The 19,046-nt window shown below is 42.1% G+C and overlaps 1 pseudogene; it reads right to left on the reverse strand.

The window, feature by feature from the left end:
• Positions 1-18,070: 18,070 nt before the first annotated feature.
• Positions 18,071-18,315, reverse strand: LOC143436569 (cytochrome c oxidase subunit NDUFA4 pseudogene; annotated as a pseudogene).
• Between the last annotated feature and the right edge of the window lie 731 nt (positions 18,316-19,046).

The raw sequence follows: 19,046 nt of genomic DNA on the forward strand, positions 1-19,046 counted from the left end.
CATGTTAAACACCATCCTTGTCATAACAACTGTTTTTAAACACTGATAGATTGGTAAGAGAGAACCAGATATTGTGACAAATTTGAATCTATAAGCAGAACTTAGATCACCGTCCCATTTGTTCACTCCTCCTGAGCAAGTGGTGATTTTCCTTGGAAAAACCTGACACATATTCATTTGCTACTGTTAGGTATTTAAAAGTAGTTTCCATTGTCAGCCTGAGTGTTGCCAATAGGCGTTGTCTCATCGATTAGTGGGAGAGTAAAGGAGAGCTATGGTCCTAAAAGAAATGTGTTCAGCTTGGATCCTGCTTACTTCTGATATTATCTGTATGTTTTCAGTTGGCTACACCGAATTTTCTTGGTAGACCATCAGATCCGTATAATTTTTCCACATGTATCTGAAGAACTAGATTCTCAACCAAGTTTACTCTTTCTAAACTTACATTTTTAGAGTCTAATTTCATCTTTACTAATTACCTCCCTAAACTTTCCTTAGATGTACTTTGTTTTTGTTTCTGAGCTCTGGAGTCAAGTGGCTTACTAATTTGTTTGCGACTTTTAAATTACACTGTTTTGGTTTTGTGTGTGAATTAGGTATGTGGGACTGACACGACCTGGGACCTCCTGCCTGTGGAAATTAGAAAACAACTTTTGGGACTCAATTCTTTCCTCTGGAGTTAAACTCAGGCCGGCTGAGCTTAGGCTAGCACTGACTAGTGCTAAATTTACCCTAAGCGGAACCATCTTGCCAACCCCACAGTGTTATTTGCTGAACGTCTGAAGTTTTGACTGAATTCTGCTCTAACTGTATACCGTGGGGTTTATTACACAGTGTTCTCATTTCTGCTCACCTTGGTGTCTGTCTTCAGCCATTCATAGCTTTCCTTTTTAACAGTTCCAGAATAAATACATAAATAGTATCACGCTAGAATTTTCTTCCTGAAATAGATTCTTTTCACTCACTGGCGAATTGGGTGACACTTGCTTCGATTGTTAAATATCTAGTTCATTCATTTTAGCTGCCGTATAACAACAGGTCATTGCAGGAATATGTCCAACGCCTCTATCCCTCCCGTTGTTAGATATTGAAATTGTAAATTCTCTTGCTATCAGCAGCCGTACTGCAGTGAATACAGTGTGCACGTGTTTCTTTCTGCCCATGATACTTCAATAAAAATTAGAGAGAACCTACTGGGCTGGTAGCCTGGGAACAGAGGGGCTCTAAAGCACCGACTGTCAGCCACATTGTGTTTTTAAGAGACATTTGTGAATGATGTGCTGTGTGGCAATTTATTTCAATGGTCTGCTGCTTTCCAACTCCAGCTGCCCATTAGAATTGTCTGGGGATGTGTTTTTAAAAAATACTGCTCTCCGGATCTGCTTCACAACAGCTAAATCAGGATCTCTGGAGCTGCGGTTCAGCGTCTGTATCTTTACAAATCTCTCCGATGCTTCAAGTGCTCGGTTTTCTTTGGAAACTACAGGTCTTGAAATGGAGTCACGCTGACCACCTCTGTTCTGTTCAGATGTGCAGAGGGATTTTGGACTGGGCGTGGTGGTGGATCAGTTTGGCTCCACTACCTTATTTGCAATAATAAAAATACAATTTAGGCAAAAATTATTTGTTTTAAACTAGACTGAAGAGATGGCTTAGCAGTTAAGAGCACACTCTACAGAGGTCTGGGCCCAATACCCATGTCTTAGGTCTTTTATGGGGCAGAATCTGCTTCTCAATTATAAGACCAATCTTCCTTCAGAAAATCTCATAGGACAGAAAACAGAAAAAAAAATCTACTTTATTGCTTAAAGGAACAAGGGAGGTAGGCACTTGTCAAAACTCTGCTGGATAAAGTGTCTTAATACATTCATTTAAAAGAATAGGTGGACTTTAAACAAATATTAGGCCACATTAACTTGCCAAGAGGGCAGAAAGGACTCATGACCCTGTTGGATTGATGATGTTATCTTTGCTGTTTCAATTAACATGCCAAGTGTGGGAGAACACGCACTGGAATCCCAGCCACCCTTAGCAGAGAGGCTGCTGCCAGGCCAGGAGCAGCTGGCGGTGGACATGCTCGCGGGCGAGCTGCCTCGGAGTAATGGCTTTACACCCTGCTTTTCTTCTTCTGCAGCCGCGGTGTTGACTACAGATAGATGCCTAACGCTGCTGTTATGGGGTACAGGGGAGGTCAGCAAAACTATATTCTGCCAACTCTTGATGGAATTGAGCATCTGTGTCCTAAGGCAGCTTTCTGTCACCCTCCTGTTTACTTACTGGGGTTATAGTCATTTCAACAGCCCCCACTGCTACCTCTCATCCATGTCAGGCTCTCTGGCAATCTGAAATTCACCTGCAACTTCTAACTAAGGCCCCATGGGAGAGGGTGATGGGCTTGGTCCATGTGAACGTGCATGTTTGCATTTATGATGCTGCTCCTCTTTAGTTGTGGTCGGGTAGGATGATGAATCACTCCCAAGATATCAAATACGAGTTCCTGGAACCTGAATGTGGTGTCTTCATATGACTTTAAAAGAATAATAACAATAATAATAATAATAATAATAATAATAATAATAATAATAATAGAGTGTGATAGAATCTCAGCGAGATTACTCAAATTTCTCTGATGGCAGGTGAGATATATATGGTCACATAAAATCCTGCATGCATATGTATCTTTTTTTCTTTCAATTTTTTATTGGATATTTTATTTACATTTCAGATGCCATCCCATTTCCCCTCCCTAGAAAACCCCTATCTCATGCCCCCTTCTCCTTTTTGCTTTTATACAATTTCTTTTTTAATGTTAACCAAAGGCTCTATAAGTTTGGTAATGCTCAATATCAATCAGAAGTGTAACCCAATACCCAACCTAGATATATCAACTATCTTTGACTGGTGGAGACATGTGAACATCCGCCTCCATGTCCCCCCCCCCTTTTCTCTTTCTCATCACCTAGAACCTCCTCTCCTTCTCTTCCTCTCCTTATTCCTTCTCTTCCTCTCTGTACTCCTTCCACCTTAGCTCCTCCTACATATCACCCTTCCTGTTAAAATAAAACTTTTCTCTCAAAATACCATTAGAACATAACTATACCAATTTGTGTCAGTGAGGTACAAGATAGATCTAATACCCAGTCCATCATTTTGTTGACTAAACAGAACCTCTGCCATCTCTCCTAACTAAAAGACTTAGTTCTGAACCTGGCTTTTTTTCTTGGCTTTCGAATGAATGTCAGCATACATATGTCAAAAGAAAGAAGTAAAATTGTGTTGAGGAACAAAGGAGACAAACAGGAGACTGGAAGGGTGAGAAACGGAGGGTCAGGAGAAACTGGGCTGGAGCAGGGAAAGTGTTCAGCGTACAGCACAGACTACTATGGAAAGTCACACCAGTGAGTAAGGAGCTGGGGGAAATGGCTGGCTTGTTCACGGCAAGCATGAGGACCTGAGTTCAGATCTCGAGCACCCGTGTAAAAAGCTGTTGCTGCTGAGGCAGGGGGATTCCTGGAGCTCTCTGGTCCGCTGCTTTAGATGGAGAGGTGAGCTCCAGGTTCTCACTTGTCTCAAAGAAAAGTTGCAGAGAGAGAGGAAGATATCTGATGTTGATTTCTGAGCTCTAGCATGTGCATACATACATGTACATGCAGACTCACACATATCTATCACATATGTATATACCATATATATGTATGTATATACATATGTATATGCATATACCATTTTGGAGATGAAGAGATTACCAAGCAGATCTTCAAGAACTGTAAATGTCATGGTTACTTCTGTAAGAGAGAGGCATCGGAGAGTGTTAGCCATCTGAAAGAGGGCAGCATGGCCATGAGGCCGAGCTTGGGATGTTTCAGGTCAAAACATGGTACCTGAAGGTTGGAGCTCTGGTGTGGAAGTACCTTGAACTGAAAGGCATCGGAAGGCCTTGGAGTCAGTCTTGGAACCAAAGCCTTCCTGACCTATTCTTGCTCCCCATGCCCCCTTATTCTCCCTCCACAGTGAGTCACAGACACTGGGATGTCTCTCACCCAAGATGGGTCATAGAATCCAGAACAGTTTTCCCCCCAAAGTCAGCCCAACTAATATGAGTTTTCTTTTCTTTTTTTTTTATTTAGCTTTTAATTGGTTCTTCGTGAATTTTATATCTTACATTCTACCCCACTTGGACCCATGCCCTTGAACCCAATCCCCATCCTTGCAAACCACCCCCAATAGAGAAAAAGAATTTTCTTCTCCAGTGCTTTTTTTTTTTTTTTTTTTTTTTTTTTTTTTTTTTTTTTTTTTTTTTTTTTTTTTTTGTCTGTCCATAAAGAGATTCTGGTCTGTAGTGGCAAATCACTGTGCTGGTTGATTTTTGTCGACTTGAAGCAAGCCTAAACACATCCAGGAAAAGAGAGTCCTAAATGAGAAAATGCCTCCATAAGATTGGCCGATAGGTGAGTTTGTAGGCCATTTTCTTAATTAACGGTAGATGTGGGAGGGCCCGTGCCATGGTGGGTGATGTCATCCCTGGGCAGGTGGTTCTGATGTGCAGAAGAAAGCAGGCTGAGCAAGCCAGAAGCAGGGTTCCTCGATGGCGTCTGCTTCCATTTCTACCTCCAGGTTCCTGCCTTGTGCTCCTGTCCCAATTTCCTTCCATGATTGATTGGGATGTGGGACTGTACACTGAAATAAACCCTTTCCTCTCGAGGTTGCTCTTGGTCATGGTGTCTGATCACAACAATTAAAACTAACCAAGACAGTTACAGACTCTCATTCCAGAGGGCTTGTGCCTCATTGAGGAGGGAGAAGGCCTGTCAGAGAGAAGACAAAAGAATCAGAATAGACAGGACCTTCTGGGCTTCCCTTTTCAAAATTTTATCATTTCAGCACACCCTTCTTGTCCAATCATGTTTCTAAACAGTGGTCTTTCTCTTTTTTTTCTCCTAACCTAAACATGTCCTGTGCATTGACCCCTGTCTTCATCCTGAAAGCTTTTATACCACCTAAAACTACAATTAGATAATTTTAAAAGTTTTTCTTATGTATCTTTTTGTGTATCTACTTATGTGGGATATACAATGTATCTATGTGTTTATATGTATGTATGTATGTATGTATAAATGTATATTACTATGTATCTGTGTGTTTATATGTATGTGGTTGCATGTGTATGCATGTCTAGAGGCATGAGGTTGACTTTGTGATGCTGTGGGTCTTACTTGACCACTCTCTCCTTTACTTGCTGAGGCAAGGTCTCTCCTTGAGCCCAGAACTCATGACTCTGGCTAGGCTGGCTAGCCAACCTGACCCAGGGTTCTCTCGACCCCGCCTCCTGAGTACCAGGATTGCAGGCAGATCAATAGCTCATGGTGGATTTTGCGTTGGTTCTAGGGCTCCTGAATTCCTTAACTGACAAGCATGGTATTCACTGAGCCATTCCCCTCCCCCACACATTTTTCTCTTGTAAACCTGTTTTGCTATGGGAGTGTGGGTTGTAACCCTGGTGAAAGAAAGTACTGAGAGTGATGTGGCCAGGAAGGGCAGGCACCTCCAGTGGATAAAAGAGAAGTCATGGATGTTTTCTCAGCACCTCCAGGGAAGACTCGTCTCTGCTGACACCATGATTTCAGCCCAGAGGCGTGGGTTTGGACATCTGGCCTGCAGAATTGTCAAAGAATGAGTCTCCATATTTTTAAGCCACCAAGTCTGTGGCAATTTGCCATAGCAGCCTTAAGAAAATGCGTACATTCATCACGTGGCTGAGAAATAATGGCTAATGGTATTCATTCATTCAACAAACATTTACTATAAAGTAATTGCGCTGGAACCAGAGAGGCAAAAAGGAGAGGAACATTCATTGTCCCTCCCTCAAGCATAGATAATGTTTTAAATATGCATATTTTTCCCAAGGAAATTTTAGACTCTGGACCATGTTAGCTGGAGAGGTTATGTACTACAAAAATTGTGAATCTTTGTAAATGTCAATACTGAGAGTTTCTTCCTGGGCCAAGAGATTCCTCTGCAAAAAAATTCAAGGGTAGCATTGGCGAAGGCAAGACGGAATGGCATCCTTTGTTCTTTGTGCTTTGTGGAAGCTCAGAGATAGTGGTCTGAATATTGAATTTTATGGGCTAAGTTTTAAGACAAGTGTTGTCAGGTGCTTGGTATATACCAGTTGCTACTCAATCTACTGGGAGACTATGGGAGCGTCATTGACCCCAAATCCACCGCATGTGTTCTAGCAAAGGGGGCAGAAAGAAGCCACATCAGTTTATGGCAATTGAGGCAGCATTGATGGGGAGCCTAAGGGGATGAGGCTGGTGGTCAGCTTTGGGCATGTGACTGATGGAATGGTCAGAGATGGTCTGCTCAAATGAGCAGAGATCAGAAGGAGGAAAAAGAATGAACCATTCAAAATCTACAGGACAAGAGAGTTTCAGGCAGAAGCAAAGGGAATATAAAAACTTGGTGAAATACAGGTGGCTGTCTGGAGAGCAGCAAGTAGCAAACTGGCTTAGCTTAGCTGGTCAAGGGATTAGCAGCCAACAGAGGAGGCTGTTCCAGGATCAGAAGTGAAATAGTGGGCATATACATCGGTCACATCCCTTAGAGCAAGGGAAGGTTGTTATCCTCAGTCTTAGGGAATTGTTCTTGGGGAAGGAAGATACACACAGATACACATGAACACATGCGCACACATGTCCTCACAGTAACAAAACAGACAAACACAATTCAGAAATCAATACAGGACTTGAAACTAGAGGCAGACTAGGGTTAGGTGGTTGGATATGTTGGATTTCTTGGAGTTTAGGTTTTGTAACAGAACCTCCGACCTCTTTCCAACTTGCCTGTTAAACACTGATATGCTGATAATATGATAATATGCTGATAATATGATAATATGCTGCTTACATTTTGGCATGTGAGAGGGAGGCCAAGTTCCTAGAGAATTACCCGGAAATGGTACTACTTAGCCATGGATTGGGTACTACTTAGCCATGGATTGGGTACTTCTTAGCCATGGGTTGGCTAAAACAGCCAGTCCCAGAGATCCGGAGAAGAGTGTGAAAAATGTTGTTCCCTGGAGGGCTTGGGCCAGCAGAAATGAGATTTCCAGAGCCCTGGCCCCTGAAATGCTGTTAGGTTGCTTGTGCCCAGCAATTTGAAGGTAATAAAACTCTGATTCGATTGTACAAATGGAGACAACTGTGAGGCAGTGAAGGGAGGTAATAGACCATGATGCGAACAGAACAGGCCTGAGCTTGAGCCCCACTCCTCCCCTGACTTTGCGACCTAGAGAGAACCGCTCTTCCTACCTTAGTGTTGTGTTGGGGTGAAATGTAGCCCCAAAATTCATGTCTACCCAGAGAACCTCAGGCTGTGACCCTATTGGAAAGAGGGTTTTAAGGATGCACTTAGTTAAGATGAGGCCATGCTGAATTAAGGTGAACCCTATATCCATCCAATGGCTTGTATCTTATGAGAAAGGAAGAAATTTAGATACAGAGACACAGACAGAGACAGGCAAAGAGAAAGAACTGAAGGGATAACGGCAGGAGCCATGCATACTAGCCAGCTTTCTGTTGCTATGGCAAAATGCTCGAGGAAATCAACCTAATAAGGAGAAAAGTTTACACTGGCTTCCAGTCTTGGAGTTTTCCCTCCGTGGTAAGTTGGCCCAGTGCACTGATGACCTTCATCTTGGCTTCCTAGCTCCCAGGACTCTGGGACTCTGAGAGAATATGTGTTTTATGGTTACTATGTTGTCCCAGTTTGCATTCTACTGATGCAATAAAGCCCCACGATGTCTAAACCCCACATGGGGTAGAAAGGGTTAGTTCAGCTTGCACACCCTAATCACAGTCTACCATGAAGGTAGTCAGGGCAGTAACTCAAGGCTGGAACCTGGAGTAAAGAGCTAACAAGGAGTGGTGCTTACTGGCTTGCTCTCCATGGCGCAGTCAGTTTGATTCTTTTATACAACCCAGGACCACCTGCCCAGGGATGGCATCACCTGCAGAGGGCTGGGCCCTCCTACATCAGTCACAAATCAAGAAAATGCCCCTTCAGACTTTCCTCCAGGACTATCTGATGGAGACATTTTCTCATTTGAGGTTCTCTCTTCCCAGATGAATATAGGTTATATCAAGGTGACAAAAAGACCAACAGTCACACACCTGCTGAGCCACACCTGAGAAAACAATGCAGCACCTTCCTCTCTATGCTGTGGAAGCTGATTGCATGTGCCTGCTCAGTACCCTGTATGGTGGCTTAGTCACCTGTGAGGGAGTCAAAGCTCCAAGGCACATTATGTCTTAGTTCACTGAGCCATGGTGGTGCAAAATGGGAGACACTGGAACAGGAGGCAAAACATTCAACACATGATGGATTCCTGGTCAATGTTAGCCAAACACACACAAGCCAAACACACAATATTGAAGACCTGGGGTCCAGCTGCATGGACCAGCGGGCTCACCTTCTGGTGAAAGACTCTGATATGTAAAAATAATTTTATGTGCCAGAGAGATGGCTTGGTGGTCAACAGCACTTGCTGTCTTCCAGAGGTCTCAGGTTCCATTCCTAGTACCCACATGGCAGCTCACAACTGTCTCTAACTTCAGTTCCAGGGGATCCTCCTTTGTCCTCAGTGGATCCTGCATGCATGTGGTACACAAACATACATGCAGACAAAATACCCTTACACATAAAATAATAAAAATAACTTAAAGAGAGATGATAGATAGATAGATAGATAGATAGATAGATAGATAGATAGATAGATAGATTTAGCCAGTGTGGTGGCACAAGCACTCTGGAACCAGAGGCAGGTTAATTTCTAAGTTCAAGGCCAGCCTGGTCTACATAGTGAGTTTTAGCACAGTCAGGGCTACACAGAGAGACCCTGTCTAACAAAAACTTACTACCACTACTTCTTCTTCTTCTTCTTCTTCTTCTTCTTCTTCTTCTTCTTCTTATTATTATTATTATTATTATTATTATTATTATTATTATTATTATTATCTATCTAGTAATGTCTTAGTCAGAGGGTTTCTATTCCTGCACAAGCATCATGACCAAGAAGTAAGTTGGGGAGGAAAGGGTTTATTCAGCTTACACTTCCATATTGCTGTTCATCACCAAAGGAAGTCAGGACTGGAACTCAAGCAGGTCAGGAAGCAGGAGCTGATGCAGAGGTCATGGAGGGATGTTACTTACTGGCTTAACTTCCCCCTGGCTTGCTCAGCTTGCTTTCTTATAAAACCCAGGACTACCAGCCCAGGGATGGCACCACCCACAATGGGCCCTCCTTCCTTGATCACTAATTGAGAAAATGCCTTACAGCTGGATCTTATGGAGGCATTTCCTCAAGGGAGGATTCTTTCTCTGCAATAACTCCAGTTTGTGTCAAGTTGACACACAAAACCGGCCAGTACAAATAATAATTATTATATGAATATAATATGGGCTCAGGTAGTTATTAGTACTGTGAGAAATAAAGCTGTAAAGAATAGATGGGAAAGGACCACAGGAACTATAAGCTGTGGTGTGTGTGTGTGTGTGTGTGTGTGTGTGTGTACACACATGTAGAGGCTAGAGGTCATCCTCAAGTACAACCCACCTCATTTTTAGAGACACAACGTAGTGTTGGCATCTGGCTTGTCAGTTTGGCTAGATTGGGCGGCCAGGGAGTCCTAGAGAGCTACCTAACTCCACCTTCCCAATGCTGGGATTACAAGTACATACTAGCACATCTGGATTTTATATGTAAGTTCTGGGCGCTGACCTCTGATCCTTATGCTTGCATAGTAAGCATTTTACTGACTGAACTATCTCAGTAGCCCCCATGAGCTATTTTTAAGTAAGATGGTTAGGAGAAAGGAGGCTCTCTGTAAAGGTGACTCGTGGGTAAGGACCTAAAAATCCAGTGGGTGGCCTCTACGAACGTTAGTTGGCCTTATTAGTGTCATGGCTTTGGTTGTTACTATGAAGCAGGTGGGTTTAGTATACAATGTGTTCCAGTCCATCCTTTTGTGCACAAAGAATGCTCACAAAGAAACCACAAAGATTTGTGGTCTCCCCAAATCTTCTGAGAAAGGAGGTACGTACTGTGGTATGGGTCCACCAAAATTTAGGTTAGAGTTTGGTCCTCAGTGTGACAGAGCTAAGACATGGTGGCATTTTTAGGAGATAAATGACTCATGGGGACTCCACATGAAAGACGGTGAGTTAGCTGAAGTAAGAATTGAAGAGGCTCACCAGAGTCTTATAAGAACGGCTTTTGTAAACTTGGCTGAGTGCCTCCAGTGTCTCTTGAGATCCCCGCTCACATCCCCATTTCCCACTTCCTTGTCTGTTCCTCCTGAGGCCATCAGCAGAAGCCAGATAGACACCAGTGCCACACTCCTATTTCCCCAGCATCGGGTGTTTAATAAATTGCTTCTTTTTTTTAAATATAAATTATCCAGCTCTGGGTATTTTGTTACAGCAACAGAAAACTAAGATGGTGGTGTCTCATACATTAAGATGAACAACAACAGTACAGTTTACCTGAAGCTGAAATGTTTCCTGGGATTACAGACAGGCTCTTAGGCTGATGTAAAGGAGCAATGAGCTGAGCTAGCAAAAAGTGTGGTTAGAAGCTCAGTTGGATTTTGTTCTTGTTGTTAATATCTTATATATGGGGGCTGGAGGGTGTACAGCTCTTGCAGAGGATCTGAGTTCAATTCCTACTCACAGCTTATAACCACCTATAACTCCCGCTTCAGGCAGATCTGACACCACTGGCCACATGTGCACATTCATACAATTTAAAATGGTAACAGCAATTATTAATCGTTATTAATCAAGCAGTTATGATAATTAATGTTACCACATAATATGTAATACATAATAATACTTGTTATTAATCTTTAAAAGATAGACTCTAAGGCTCTGGGTAGTGTTTCCCAATTTCCTGTTAAACATCTGTCCACCGATGGTGAGCCACTGTTCATATGTGGGATTGTGAGCCATGCTAAACAAGGATGGTCTGGAGCTCCCCCATCACAGCACACACTATACTGATACCATTGCTCATAAAGTCACTATGAGGAGTAGATGAGCTAGTTCATGTGGGAACCTTACCCCACACTGCCCCAGGCTCACAATGGAAGCCCAATGGATATTCCTTGATTCTGTGAAGCATGGAGACCCCCTAGGAACGTGGGGAATTTATCCCTGACCCCTGGCCAATAGATGTTGCTGCAGGCTCCTTTAGGAGATAGCTTCTCTGAGGAGTTTGGAGATGGAACCTCATTACTGTGAAGAATGTTTGGCAATCCCTGGTCTGCTCAGCAGTCCGTCCACCATCTTGTAGTGGATCACCAGATGGCTGACTGGGAAGTCGGCAAGCTTTCCTGAGCTCTGGGTTACTCATATGCAAATAGAGAGGGTGACAGCTCACCTCTGTTGTTTGGGAGCTTGGATGAAGAACAAATATTTATTAAGCAGCATAATGTGCTTGGTGGTAATTATACTAGTTGGGCACGTGAGTTGAACCAACTCATATATCCTTGCCCTCAAGTGCAATACAGTCTGGTGAGGAAACTGGATTTAAATGAGTAGATTACAGACCAGAGTTAGTACAGGGAAGAAAAGAATGTCAAGAGTCCAGCCAACTCTTTCTATCTGATGCAGGAGAAACCTCTTTAAGGACTGAAAGAGGCAAATGAACCAACTTTTGCTACTTTAATTATTAAATATGCAGATTATTGAACAATTGGTGTCTACGACAGTTATTTTTCTCTGTAAAGATAGAGCAAGATTTATCGTGAATTCAGACTTATTCTCAGATTCTTTTCTGATCATTGCTTGTTTGTCACGCTTTAATTTTTATTTATTATTATTGGCAAATTAAATAGTTACAGGCCCACAGTATGACAGTTTTTCATTCATGAAAGACAAAAGAAAATGTTGAAGTACCCCTATCACTTCTGGGCACCTATTGCATGCTTCTACTATCTCAAGGGAACAAAATCATGATTAGACTCTTTGTCCATTTGTTTGGTATGAGTCAGGGTCTGACTATGGAGTCCTGGGTGACCTGGAATTTGCACTGTAGACCAGGTTGTCTGTGCTTCCTGAGTGCTGGAGTTAAACACATGCACCATCATGACCAGCATGGATTGAATCTCAGGTGCCTCTCACAGGCCCAAGTTTGGATGCTCCAACTGATGGTGCTATTTTGGGAGAGCCTGAAAATCTGGGGAGGTAGGACCTAGAGGAGGAAGGAAGTCTCCAGGAGCTGGTCCTCAGGGGTGTATGGATGCTGGCTACATTCTGTTGCTCTCTGCTCCATGTCAGCTGTGATGTAAACAGTCCTTCTCTGACACATGCTCCTCCCTCCATGATGCCCTGCTCAGGTGCACGAGGCTAAGAAGTCACGGGCTGAACTCTTGAAAGCATGAGCCAAAGTAAAGTTTCCGTTTGCTATTTTGTACCTGCCAGGCCTTGGATCAAAATTACTTCTATGTAAAGTTGACCCTGAGAACCAGGGTCGTGTCTTTGACTAATGCTGACCATGGGGGGGGGGGTGTCTTAAGCCTTTGGAGCTGATTTGTGAGAGAAATTTGGAAGTCTGGAGAGATGCAGACTTGGAAAGCTTCAAAATGCTGTAAGCAGAGCTGAATGGGCAGCTCTTGTGGGAGCTCAGACATCAATATGCCAGGAGAAATGCGGACAGTAAAGACCTCTCATGAGGTTTCAGATGGGAGCAAGGACCTATCGGTCATTAGACTACAGGCTACTGCGTTATAATCTACCAAAGTATTTGACTGTAGTTTGCCTGTGTCCTTAAACTGGTTAGTGAAGCTGAAATCAAAAGTAAAATGGACTCTGCTTTGGCAGAGGAACTTTCAAGATTGCCTAACATTGAGTCTGCGGGATGCTCATCATTGCCTGTGTTTAGCCAGGTTTGCCCTGAAAATTGGGCTTAAGATGCAGAACAGAAAGATGCCTCAAAGGAATGTTAAGTATTTGACAATATCTCATCCAGCGCAGGTTCCAAGGTGTGAAATACTAAACTCATTTAAATTATTTTCCTTCGAATAAGAGAGTTATTCCCTGGTCACCAGCTCCTAGAAGAGTGGTTGTAAGGACTTGTTTCTCCAAATTCAACTGCCCAGATAAGGGCTGCTGCAACCACGGTCCACAAAGCCCTGGCTATTGCTCAACCTGACAACAGTACATCTTCCACTTGATGGTTCTGGCTTTGCAGACATGCAGAGTGCAGGAGTTACATAGTCATGGAGGTGTCTACCAAGATTCTGAAGGAAGAGTCCTTGAGGCTGGGCCTTGTGTGGCAGGGTTGAGTCATTGCAGGGAGCCTCTACAGGGATAGTGCTTGAAGCTGTGCTAGTGAAACCTAAGCCACAATGGGCAGAGGGGACCTCAGGATGTCAAGAACATAGAATGTCTGCTGAGGAATCTGTGAGCAACAAATGGAAACAAACAGCAAGTCACAGGTGTAGTAGTTTGAGTGAGAAATGTCCCCCCACAGGCTCTACCATTTGAAAATCTGGTCTCCAGTTGGTGGCACTGCCTCGGGTGGCCTTCCTGGAGAAAGTATCTCACTGTAGGTGGGCTTTAAGAGTTAGTCACACCTGCCGGGCAGTGGTGGCTGCACGCCTTTAATCCCAGCACTTGGGAGGCAGAGGCAGGTGGATTTCTGAGTTCGAGGCCAGCCTGGTCTACAGAGTGAGTTCCAGGACAGCCAGGGCTACACAGAGAAACCCTGTCTCGAAAAACCAAAAAAAAAAAAAAAAAAAAAAAAAAAAAGAGTTAGGCACACCTATTCCAGTTAGAGACTCTCTCTCTCTCTCTCTCTCTCTCTCTCTCTCTCTCTCTCTCTCTCTCGTGTTGATATTTGAAGATGGGAGCTCCCAGCTTCTGTTCCTGTCACCATGCCTGCTACTTGCTGCCAGAATGGGCCAAATTAATGCCACCATTACCCCGAGAGACTCCAATACTTCCACATCTGGCCACACTGGGGGCTGTCAGTGCTCTGCCCTGGATAGCGGTGTCTCTCCCTTAGGCTTGTGTCATATGTCTCATCATGATAAGAGCTGCTGTGTGGCATCTTGTATGCTGGTTTGCCATCTAAATACCTTCTTTGATGAGCTGTTTTGGTTGTATGGACCACTTTTAATTGGATCCTTTGCATTCTTCTACTTAAATTATACATTCTCTTTGCAGGTTGCTTGACAGGCCTTTATCAGACATGTCTTTTGTAAATGTTTTCTTCTCGTTTGTGACTTGGGTTATCATTTCCCTGACATTAACTCTCACAGAAAAAGTTTTAGTTTTAATGAAGTCCCAAGTACCAATTCTTCCTTTCATGGATCATGTCTTTGATTTGTTTCTAAAAACTTACTGGCAAAGATTATCTGCATTTTATCCATTTGAGGTGTCTTAGGGTTTCTATTACCGTCACGAAACATCATGATCAAAGCAACCTGAGGAGGAAAGGGCTTATTTGTCTTACATATTCTGAATCACAGTCCACTGAGAGAAACCAAGGGAGGGTTCAAACCAGGCAGGAACTTGGAGGTAGGAGCTGATACACAGGCAGCAAAGGAGTGCTGCTTACTGGCTTGCTCCTCATAGCTTGCTCAGCCTGCTCTCTTACAGGATCCAGAACCACCAGCCAGGGAGGAGAACTGGGCCCTCCCTCCTCCATCAATCACTAATTAAGAACATGGGCTACAGGTTCGTCTGCTTATAGCCTGGTCTTGTAGAGGCATTTTCTCAGATTTTTTCCTCTCAGATGACCATAGCTTATTTCAAGTTGACATAAAACTAGTGAGCACGCTATGAGTTTATAGTTTTTCATTTTTGTGTTTAAATCTGTGGCCCGTTTTGAATTAATTTCCATGAAGGAGAGAGGAAGGTCTGTGTTTAGACTCTGTTTACCGTCTGATTCCAGGTCCATTTTGTAGAGTGTCCTCTTTCCAGCTAGTTGGGCACTGTCACATTCCTAACTACTATGACTCTATAACAAGGTACTGTCAATAACCAGACATCATTCTTTTTAGACTTCAGTATTGTGTCAGTGACAATTCTGGGTCCTTATCTCTCTGAGGAAATGTTTAGAATAATTTGTTGATGGCTGTAAATGGCTTGCTGGGGATTTGGCTGGGATTCCAGTGAGTATGTGGTTTGAGTTGGGAAGAGGTGGCATTGTGGCAAGACTGAGTGTTTCTATCCGTTGACACTATTGCTCCTCACGCAATACACTTACATTTGCATTCATTGGAGTTTGCAGATCTCCCTGTAAGACCTTATGCACATTTTGTTAGATTTGTACCCAGGTATATCTGTTGTGTGGTGACAGCTGACGTGGCATCACAGTTTGAAGTACAAACTGTACTTGGTCTTTGCTGGTATTCGGGAGAACAATTGATTCCTGTATATTAACCTTCTGTCCTTTGGCCTACTGTAATTACTTATTAGTTCCAGGAAGGGTTTTGTTGTTTTCTAATCCCTATACATTTTCTCCATAGAATTTTCTCTCTGTTTCTATATTGAGATCTATAGAAAAAAAAAAAAAAAAAAAAAAGGCATAATTTCTTCCTCAAGTGTTTTATGGAATTCACAAAGGAGTCATCTGGGCTTGGTTCATTCTGTTTGGAAACATGGTTAATTCAACTTATTTAATAGGCCTTGATAAATGTTTCTTTGTGATTTTGATGGACTGTGGTATTTAAGGAATTAGTCTATTTAACCTATATTATAAAGTTTATTGGTACAGAATTACTTACATTATTGTGCTGCTGTTCTTTTAATATCTGTGGGATCTGTAGTGATGTTCTTTTTCATTTCTGATATTAGTATATTGTGCTCTCTGTCTCTCTCTCTCTCTCTCTCTCTCTCTCTCTCTCTCTCTCTCTCTCTCTTAAATTGGCTAGAAGCTGATACGTTTTATGGATCTTCTCAGAGAAGTAGCATTTGAAGTCATTTATTTTCTCTATTGATTTCTTGGTTTCTGCTGTAATTTCTTACCTTTTTTTCTTTTCTTCTGCTTACTTCAGATTTAATTTGTTCTCTCCTTTCTAGTTTCAGGAGGTGGAAGAATAGGTTATCGATTTTAGATATTTCTTCTCTTCTGACATATCCACTAAGTGCTAGAAAGTTCCGCCCAGGCACTGCCTTTTACTACACACAATTTTTGGTAAAGTCTGTTTCCATTTTCATAACATTAAAAGTATCTACTTATTTTTATGTCTCTTCTTAGAGCCCCGTGTTCTCTCCAGCAGCGCCTTCCTCAATTGCCATTGTAATTGTACGTTAACACTCATAGTCTTAAAAAAAGAAAGAAAGAAAGAAAGAAAGAAAGAAAGAAAGAAAGAAAGAAATTGTAAGTTAAGTAATAATTTTGGTTCCAGGTCTTCTTATGGATATACGTATCTACAGTTGCTCACGGTCAAATATAACAAGTCGACTCAACTATGTGCCTTAAATCCTCCCTAGTGGTATTATGGTACCTAAAATAGTGTAAACACTATGTAAATAATTGTGTGTAGTATCATTTAGAAAAATGATGACCAGGGAAAAAGTCTTTGCATCTCAGTACAGATGCATTTTTTCTCCAGTCGTTCCAATTTAAAGTTGAGTCTGTGCACACAGAACCCATTGATATGGGTGGTTGACCAGACTGAAGTTCAGAAGCTGTTTCCTCAGTCATGTCTAGTCTATGATGCTCTTAGTTAAAGGCACTCTTTGTTTATGTCACAGTGGCTTTTCTCTCTAGTTTAGTGGTTTCTTTTTTTCCTCTCAGGATTTCCATCATTCTGCTCACGTATCCAACCTGGTTTTAGTTGTCTATTTGCCCATTCTTGATTTTAAGCTATTGACTGTGGTTATTTTAAATTCTATTTCCAATACACTGACCAGGTCCGGCTTTTGTTTGATTTCTTCAAACTGTTTCTTTTTCTCTCATTTTGCTGTGAACGTTTCCTGGTGAAGGCCAACACTGGGTTCCTACAGATGTTCTCTGACCTGTTGTGAATCTGTGCTGTGGGGACAGCAGTTCGCCCTAGGTCTCTACTCCTACTATAGAACTAAGATGCAGAGAATTGTTTATGGTGTCTCTGGCTTCTTTTTCTTGCCATTATATTGATACGTTATTTCAAGATGCTCACACATCAAGCTGGAGGTCCTTTCCATTTATTGTTGTTTGAATTTCATATAAATACTAAGGACATCACATACTTTCTTTGGCATTTGATTTCTATAGATAAGACCCGCAAATGGATATAGGCATAGGCTCCTCTGTTTTTTCCAGGTGCATAATATTATACGTTGAGACTCTACCACAGACTTTTCATTCCCTACTGAGAGTTGCATGAGGTGGACAAAGATTCCTGATGCATACATGCAATGACTCTTTCCGACGGCATTTATCTAGGGTAGAACAACTGAGTTCAGAGCATATGAAATTTTCAATGTGAAGATAATTCCTATTTTTGTAATTAAAAAACCACACCACCACTACCACTACACACACACACACACACACACACACACACACACACACACCTAACCAACCAGACGAACAAACAAACAAAACCAGTATCTATTCCCAGTAAGGACACATGAAAGTGCCCTTCACATTTTGCCTTTGTATTGCCAGATATATATATATATATATATATATATATATATATATATATATATATATATATATACATCTCCTCCTTTGATTCGTAATATCAGCATTTCAACTAACTGGACTTTTATATAATAGGTCTATATACTCCTGGGCTCTGTCTTATATTCTATGATTCTGGTTATTGCCCTGCATAAACAACATGTTTTCTTAACTATTATGACTTAAATATTCTTAACTATTATTATGATGGTATCTCCGTATCACATACCCAGTGTCCCCTTGGCTTTTTTTTCCCCCTTCAAGTTGCAGAGATTTATTGATCAGTGTAACAAATTTCCCTAAGTCAACATGATTTCGTGTGCTCAGAGGAGAAGCATTTCCTGCTTAAGTGGAGAACTGTGCGGATGAAACACCTTGGTCACAGCAGTGCTATGGAACCCTGTGGTTTAGAAGTCGGGGGTCTTCTCTCTTGAGTCTCCTGTAGTCCACATTCACTGAGTAGAACTCATTCCAAGCTCGAGGTTATTCTTCCTGTCCCAGCTGACATCTGGACTGAGCAATGCCAGGCAGGTCACATACAGTGTTGCTGAAGTACCTCTTGCTCCAATAAATATGATGAGAGGAGGGGATGAAGCTGGGTGCTTCTTGGCCTGCTGGAGGATCTGGCAGAGCATGCTTGTGGTAGACGCCTACCTCCGCAGACAGGAGAACAAGCCCCAAACACATACTGAGCAGCTTCTGGCCATTGGGTTTAAAAAAATGTATCTTAAATAACCACTGAGCAAATCCTATGAATAAGCTTATTGGCATGTTGACTGGAACTACGTTGGATCTACAGACCACTTATTGATAGGTTTTAATAAATGTCATAGGTTTTCTACAAAAATTCTTCTATTAATTGTTATATATATTTTTAGGTTTTTTTTCTACCTCAATCTCCCTCCCACTATTTGATAGAAATACAGTTGAAACGTTTGTGTTTTTAAGCTATGTTTTTAAACTTTTGGTCAATATATAGAAAAATTACTCACTTGATAATATTATTCTTTTTATCTTTCAACCTTACTAACCACACTTGTTAATTCTTATACTCTCTCTGTACAGCTATTAGTGTTTTTTTTTTCTGAGAATATTCATGCCACTTTTAGTTCGTGTCTAATCTGCTTCTTTGATTTTTATGATGGTCAGTGTTGTTCGCCAACTTGACTGGGCTCTGCTGCCTCACCTTAGAGACAAGTCTCTGGGAACCTTTGAGGGATTGTTTAGATTAAGTTAGCCTGTGAGGGATTATCTTGAGTAGGTTAGCTGAGATGGGAGACCCAGAGTTTGGAGGGTGATATCACTTCCTGGGCTTGGGAAGGCAGAACAGAAAGAGGAAAGCACTGGGCACTGGCGCTCACCTTCT

The sequence above is a fragment of the Arvicanthis niloticus genome, chromosome 23 (assembly GCF_011762505.2).
Source record: "Arvicanthis niloticus isolate mArvNil1 chromosome 23, mArvNil1.pat.X, whole genome shotgun sequence".
Taxonomy (NCBI): Eukaryota; Metazoa; Chordata; class Mammalia; order Rodentia; family Muridae; genus Arvicanthis; species Arvicanthis niloticus.